This window comes from Elephantulus edwardii, unplaced genomic scaffold (assembly GCF_000299155.1).
Source record: "Elephantulus edwardii isolate Elephantulus edwardi_28Jun2011 unplaced genomic scaffold, EleEdw1.0 scaffold00149, whole genome shotgun sequence".
Classification (NCBI taxonomy): Eukaryota; Metazoa; Chordata; class Mammalia; order Macroscelidea; family Macroscelididae; genus Elephantulus; species Elephantulus edwardii.
The window spans coordinates 7,912,710-7,920,835 of NW_006399899.1; the positions used below are offsets into that span (position 1 = coordinate 7,912,710).

The 8,126-nt window shown below is 38.2% G+C and overlaps 1 pseudogene; it reads right to left on the reverse strand.

Moving 5' to 3' along the window:
- Positions 1-1,477: 1,477 nt before the first annotated feature.
- LOC102861655 lies at positions 1,478-6,752 on the reverse strand (annotated as a pseudogene).
- Positions 6,753-8,126: the final 1,374 nt, after the last annotated feature.

The window sequence follows — 8,126 nt, forward strand, 5'->3', positions numbered from 1 at the left end:
CAAAATCTCTGTAAATGTTCATTAAAACTAATAAAATTAATAATAATTTTTTTTGAAAAGTGGATTGACACCTTAACTCTCAGGATAGATGTGTCAGAAATGATGAGACTGGCCCAGAATGGAGCAGGGTTCAGAGCTATTGTGCTTAGGGTCTCTATGAGTAATGGCTGACTCAATGACACATAACAACCAACAACAAGGAAATACATATGAAGTTTTGCCAAAATTATTATGTTTTCTAGGGATCCACATGGCTTAAATTTAAATGAATCAGTGTCACAATCAACTCAAACTCAACTCACTGTCATCTAGTCACTTGTAAGTCATAAACCTTCCATTGGGTTTCTGAGACTGGAAATACTTTTGAATCATTCATTGTTGCACATTTTCTTCCCTCCTTCTCTCTACTGTTTCCCCTAGTCTACTTTGCAATTTACCTCTTATTCCAGATTATTGTCATATATATAATGCTTAATCATCTGTTCCTTTCAGACCATTCTTTCCCCAATCTGTTCCAAAGCAGTGCTCATTATCTACCTACTTTTTTTCCTATCCTACCCTCTATTCCCTCGTCAATCCTATTTTATAACAGTGGTGTTATGCAGTATTTGTGCTTTTGTGACTGAGATATTTCAGTCAGAATAATGGAAGAAACCCAAGTGTCCATCAGAAAACGAATGGATAGAAAAATTATGGTACATTGACACAATTTAATATTATGCAGCAATGAAAAATGATGACCTCCTAAAACATTACACAACATGGTGGAGACTTAAGGACATTATGCTGGGACTGGAAATCTTAACAGGAGAATATTGTCCATCTTTCTCTCTTGAAAATGCTTGTGTAATCCACCCACTGACTACACCATCAGAGCTCCTCTTGCTGTAAAGGTTCAATGAAAATAGTAGTTGGACTTTAAAAGGGATTGACATAAATATTTCAAATAGTGCCTTATGCTAATGGACTTGTGAGATAAGAGAAACAATGGTAAAGATGTAAGGGGTTTTTCTGTTGGCTTCACTGAGATACATGCTAGGAAGCTACTTTCAGTAAGATCTAGAACACGTTAAACTTCGTTAATAGGTTCAAGTCAATGATTTCAAATGACAAAATTAAGCTTTATAGTCAGGACATGCTGAAAAGGGGATCTGTAATTTGTTTGCATCTCTGTCAATTTTTCTTCCTGAAACAAAAAAACAAAACCCAAAAAATTAACTGGTCCTCTGAAAGTCTTTGGCTAAAGAGGCACGTAAGAGAAGGATTTTTTTTTAAATGTCTTCTTGAGTGAGAATGGTTGAACAACTTGAAGACTATAGTCCGTGTTACTAAAATGTACATGTAGAAACTGTTGAATTGATGTATTTTGTGCTGTATATGTTTTCAGCGACAACACAATTTTTTTGGACTGTTCAGTGGATTTTATTTTTGCAGCAAGAAAGCAGCAAGGACAATGTGAGTGCAATCCTTGGAGTTCTCAGTGCCTTGGGGATTCTCTTCCTGAGGCATGCTGAGGCATTCTGAATTTCGAGAGGTCCAGGTTCAAATCTAAGAAGGTGTACACATTGTAGTCATGGTGTTGGAGATTTCTGTAGGTGGTATTGTCAAACGGCTCAATAGGTGTGGCATCCTGCATTTTCGGTGGATTTCTTGGCATTTGGTGACAGCTCTTTTTCACTCTTCCCTGATTTTGAAGAGAGAGACATGGTAGAGGCAAATCCTTGAAGCCTCCCTGCTTGGAGGCCAAACTTCAGAGCCCCAAAATGTCCTTGCCTCAGCAACAGGGGGGACAGCCATGCCTTCGATGGGGAGGGAAGGGTGGGAAGCGACAACACAATTTTTTAAAATGTCTGATTATTCCAGCTTTGCTTCTTGTCATTGTTGTTGTTATGTGCCATCGAGTTGCTTGCGACTAATAGCGACCCTATGTACAAGAGCCCTAATGCCATTCTATCCTGTGCCAACCTCATCGTCTCAAACGCACTCATTCCCACCACTCCGCTCACAGAATTGAGCCATCTCATCGAGGGTCTTCCTCTCCTGCTCCGTCCCTCCACTCTGCCAAACATGATGTTCCTCTCCAAGAACCATTACCCTCCTTGCAACATGCCCAAAGTATGTCAGACGAAGCAGCAGAATCCTTGACTCCAAGGAGCATTCCGGGTTCACCTTCTCCAGGAAAAACCTGTTTGTTCTCCTAGCACCACAGCTCAAAGGCATCAATTCTCTTTCTAACATCCCTAGTCCCTGTCCAACTCTCTGATGCATATCAGGTAATTGCAAAGACTATAGCTTGGATCAGGCACACCTTAGTCTCCAGCCTGACCTCATTGCACTTCAGTACTCTTGAAAGGTCCCTCACAGCTAACTTTCCCAATGAAATTTGTCTCCTGATTTCCCGGCTGCTGGTACCAAGAGTGTTGACTGTTGAACCAAGTAAATTAAAATGGCTAACTATCTCAATCTCTACACCATCCATACTGATGCTGCCAATAGGCCCAGTGATGAGAATCTTTGTTTTCTTGATGTTGTGCTTCAATCCATATCGAAGGCTGCCGTCCTTGAACTTCTGCAGCAAGAGCTTCAGGTCCTCCCAATTTCAGCAAGCAAGATTGTGTCATCCACATAACACGGGTTGTTGATGATTCTTTCACCAATCCTGATGCCACATTCCTCCTCAAACAGCCCAACGTCTCAGATGATCTGTTCTGCATACAGATTGAAAAGTTATGGAGACAAAATACATCCCTGATGGACCCCTTTCTTGATTTTGAACCATGTAGTGTCTCCCTGCTCTGTTCTGACAACTGCCTCTTAGTCCAAGTATAGGTTTCGCATTAGCACAATCAAATGTTCTGGTATTCCCATTCTTCTCAGAGTCAGCCATAGCATGTTGTGATCCACATAGTCAAAAGCCTTTGCATAGCCAATGAAGCACAGATAGACATCCTTCTGGTATTCTCTGCTTTCTGCCAAGATCCATCTATAGCTATAATATCCCTAGAACCACAACCTCTTCCAAATCTAGCCTGCACAAGCCTGCACATCTGGCAGTTCTCTGTTGACATACTGTTCCAAACGTTTTTGAAAATTTTCAGCAGAATCTTGCTTGCATGTGATATTAATGATTTTGGTTGATAATTTCCGCACTCTGTTGGGTCACCTTTCTTTGGAATGGGAACAAATATCGATCTTTTCCAGTCAGTCAGCCAGCTGGCTGTTCTCTAGATTTCTTGGCACAACTTAGTGAGCACATCCAGGGCAGTGTCTGTTTGTTGAAATATGTCAATTGGTATGCTGTCAACTCCTGGAGCCTTGTTTTTTTTCCGGTTCCTTCAGAGCAACCTGAACTTTCTCCTTCATCATCATAGGCTCGTGCTAATATGTTATTTCATTTAATTATTTTGTGTCAGCTAATTCCTTCTGATACAGTGACTCTTTGTACTCCTTCCATCTTCTTTTAATACTTCCTGGATCATTTAACATTCTAATTAAACTATCCTTGTATTGATACCTGTGGCTTGAATTTGTTTTTTAACTCCTTCAGCTTAAGAAATGCTGAGCGAGTTCGGCCCTTTTGATTTTCTGACTCCAGCTCTCTGCACATATCATTATAGTATCTTGCTTTGTCGTCCTGGGCTGCCTTTTGAAATTTTCTGTTCAGCTCTTTGATTTCTTCCTTTAGCTTTGGCTTCTCGGCACTCTAATGCGATACTCAGAGTCTCATCTGACATCTATCTTGGTCTTTTCTTCTTTTACAGTCTTTGTAATGATCTTTTGCATTCTTCATGGACAATTTTCTTAATATCTTCCCAGAGCTCATTTGGTCTATGCTTATTGGTGCTCAAGGCCTCAAACCTGTTCCTCAAATGGCTTTGAAATTCGAGTGAGACAGACTTAAGGTCAAATTTTGGTTCCCGTGGATTTGATTTAATTTTCCTCAACCTCAGCTTGAACTTGCATATAGTAGTTGGTGGTCTGTCCCACAATCAGCACCCAGCCTCGTTTTCACTGCTGATATTCAGCTTCTCCACCAAGTCTTTCCACAAATCTAATCTATTTGATTCCTATGCATATTATCAGGTGAGATCCATGTGTATAGCCCGTGTTTATGTTTCTTATAAAAGGTATTTGCAATGAATAAATCACTGAATGTGCAGAACTCTAACATTCTATCTTCAGGCTTATTTCTCTCACTGAGCCTGTGTTTTCTAGCTACTGATCCTTCTTCCCTGGTCCCAACTTTTGCATTCCAGTTGTCCATTATTATCAGTGCAACTTGATTGCATGTTTGATCAATTTCTGACTGCAAAAGTTGGTAGAAATCTTCTATTTCCTCCTCTTTGGCTCTAGTTCTATATTTTAATTATAGTGGTATTCACTGGACTTCCTTGTATGCGTATGGATATTATCCTGTTGCTCAGCATATTCTATCTCAGAATAGATCTAGAAATGACTTTTTTTAATTATGAAACCAGCCCCATTTTTTTCTCACCTTTTCACCCCCGGCATAGTAAATCATCTGATTCAAAATATCCCATGCCAAGCCATCTCATTTCGCCAACACCTAATATGTCAATATTTATGCATTATATTTCTTTCTAATTTTCCTACATTCATGCTTCTCACATTCCACATTCCAATCACTAGTGTCTCCTTACAGCTGTTCCTCCTTCTCTGCGTTTCCATTTCTAAGATCTCAGTTTCAATTGCCATGTCTGCTAGTCCGAGTGATATACTAAGTGTGCTCTATTGTACATAGGGTTTTTGAAGGCCTGTCAGTTCGGAAGTGGATGGCCAATCCTTCTCCCTAGTCAGTCTCAATTTTTTAAATATATATAACAGTCTCTGACAGGCAGAAAAAGCAGATGAAAGACATTTACCCAGTTAGAAAAATGACCCATATTCAATGTTGTTCCCCACACATCTTGTCATTGAGTCCCTTAAAAAACAAAAAAGCAACCAAAACCAAGCAAACCTTCTTCCCATCTCTAGACCTTGTTTTTTCGGCTTTAAGTATTATAATCAACTTATTTCTAAAGACTCTTTCAGCCTAATAGCCTGTGATTCTGCATCTAAACATAATTATTCTCAATATCCTAGGATTTTTCCAGGGATAATAGTTAAAAGGCTTTATAGTAAGGCATTCCCACACTTCTAGGTTCATCTGAAACTGTTGTTGTTGTTATGTGTCATCAAGTTGCTTGCTACTCACAGTGACCCTTTGTACAACAGCCCTGAAAACTGCTCTATCCTGTGCCAACTTTATTTTCTCTGACACACCTACCCTCATTACCCTAGTCACTGTATCAATCCACCTCATTAATGGTCTCCCTCTCTTTCTCCATATTTCCACCCTTCTAAGCATGATGTTCCTCTCCAAGGACCAGTCCCTCCTTGCAACATGTCCAAATTATGTCAGACATCTGATACTAGCAACACATAGTTATGACATTTGGAGTACAGCCTATGACTTCAAACGAAAAAAAAAGCAAAGAAGATTGTAAGTTCATGATGAAAATGGACTATAAATGCCTTTGCTAACCTGGGACACTTTATAAATCTGTTCATGAGATAAACGCTGATTGCAGTAAAACTAAATAGCAACATAAGAATGTGTTAACCCTAGGTGCTAGGTGTTTCTCCTAAGAGCTTTCCTCCATTAGCTCCAGCACCTCTTCTCTAAGGAAATATATAGAGAAAGAAACAAGGAAGAATGTTTCTGACCTCTATTGCTGGTGCCTTACTGCTCTACTGCCCCTAAACTGAGATAAGCTCATGTCAGTCTATGTTAAATTTTATATTCCAGCATCACCATGGCAACATTTTCCCATCAGCAAAGAATGAGATGATAATGAAGACAGCTGTTGTATAATAAGTCTGGGCATAAACAATAGTGGAGCCTCTAAAAGACATAGAGAGAAAAAAAACCCAAACCCAAATGATTGTATCTTGGGCCTTATTAGAAAGATTATCCCAAGAAATAAAATATTTTCCCAAGAAATAAAATGGATTATGTAGAATTCTTAAGTCAAAACAAGTTGAATGTTGCATACATTTATGTTAGTGACTTGTGACATACCCATGTGGCATTTGTCTCTGTGGTTTACAATCAGTATCTTCATTATCCACTTGTATCTTTCCTATTTATGTTTCACATGTGACAAGGTGTAATAATTTATTTGTCGTTGGGCAAACACTGACTGTAGTGCTTTAATTTTTACGCTGAGGATAAGCTTATTCTTTCTCCATTTGCATAAAATAAATATGAAAGAAACAGAGATGAAGAACAATAAATGAGGAGACTCAATGTTTTATTTATCTTTCTGTCTCTACTATGCAGCACTTTGCCTTGCACTGGGTAGGCAATGGTCAATATTTACCAAATAGGTAGATGAATAGATCAATGATTAGTGGACAATAGATGGATAGGAGGGTGAATAATAAGTATAGAGTTCTTGCTGTTACTGCTATAGGTCTTTATGTTCTAGTTCAAACAAGTATCAACTGTTTGCTTTCTGTTTAACTCTTCTGTGTCATTTACCCAGTGCTATGATTTCATTATTAGATAACATAGCTAAAGCATTGCCTGTAAATGACAACTTTCCTGATTGACTTCCTTATCACAGCCTTTTTAACCAAATCAGACGTATCTCTCCTACATGATTCCTGTATTGGACTGAAATATCTTATTTCTTCCTTGAAGATGTTAGCACCAAATTAGACAATTAATTTACCAAGTTCATCGCCATGATGGGTGTTCTACATTTTCTGAATAATCCATCCACCACCTTACCTTTCTCTTCCATAACTGGCTTATCTCTAGTAACTATCCCTCCCATTCCAGCTGAGACACTCTATCGTCTATAACACCCTAAATCTTGTCTTTAATCCTCTTATATCTATGAATCTCACTCACCATCTCCTATTCTTTTAGTTTGTTTTGTCTGTTTCCCTTGTTACTGCTAATTCTTTAATGTTTCATTCCTCATTTTCGTACATTGTTGTTGTTAATTGCCTTCAAGTAGAGCACGACTCATAGCGACCCATATTGACATATATTTAGAGGGGCTTCAGACCTTTTGTTCATAGGGTCACTATGAATCATGCTTATTCTTTCATACATTATTTTTCATGCACTATTATTTCATACATTATTTTCTCTTATTTATATAGAATCCATGGTCGATGATATCAAACACTATTAATGACACAAAGGCTCTTTTGTTTATTCTTCATGGCTTTTTGTTTTTTGAGGGAGGCAAGGTGTCTTTTTAAATTATAATTTTCAGACTGATCTCTATCTCAGTTTGGAAAACTTTATCTACTGTCTTCTGACTATAACCAGACAACCTAGTATAACTTGTGAAAATACACAACACATGGAAAATTAATTTGGTAATAAAACCATGCTTTTTAGATTTAGAGAGAAGCTACTTTTCTTATGGAACCAAGTGCCTTACATTACACTTTAACTCCCATTGGTACATAGGCTTTCAAAAGATTGAAATTCCCTTATTTGCTACTGTATTAAAACTTTAAAAAGCCAGAACCTATGTATCCAGTCAGAGAAGAAAACCTCAAATATTTTCCACTAAAATAAGTGATAGGAAAATAATAAGGCTGAACCCTATCAAAAACAGAAAATTTCTGAGATCTGGAAAACACGCCATTGCTGCTTTGTCTGGTTTTTGCAGGTTTCACTGTATGTCCTGGGTAACCAGAATGCAGTACAGAGTCCATGGCCAACTATGTTCAGTTTTTCAAGTGCTGATATCTGGATTGTCCAAACTATAGTAAGCCTTCATTATTCTCAGGAATCTTATAACATCGTCTCATCAATTTTGTTTTCTACTTGTTGGTATGACTAACTGAGAAGGGTTCCAATCTTCTCAAATTTCTGTTCTGTCCTAATGTTTTCTTCATTCTTTATCTGTTACCTCTTTCATTACTTTGAACAGAAGTCCTTTATCCTTCACAGAAAAATGAAAAGTTACCAGACATGTTGTTGTTGTTATGTGCCATCAAGTCATCTGAGACTTATAGTGACCTCATGCATAATAGCTTTGAACCTGGCCCTATTCTGAAGGAGTCTTACTGATTCTGACACATCTACCTCCATTACC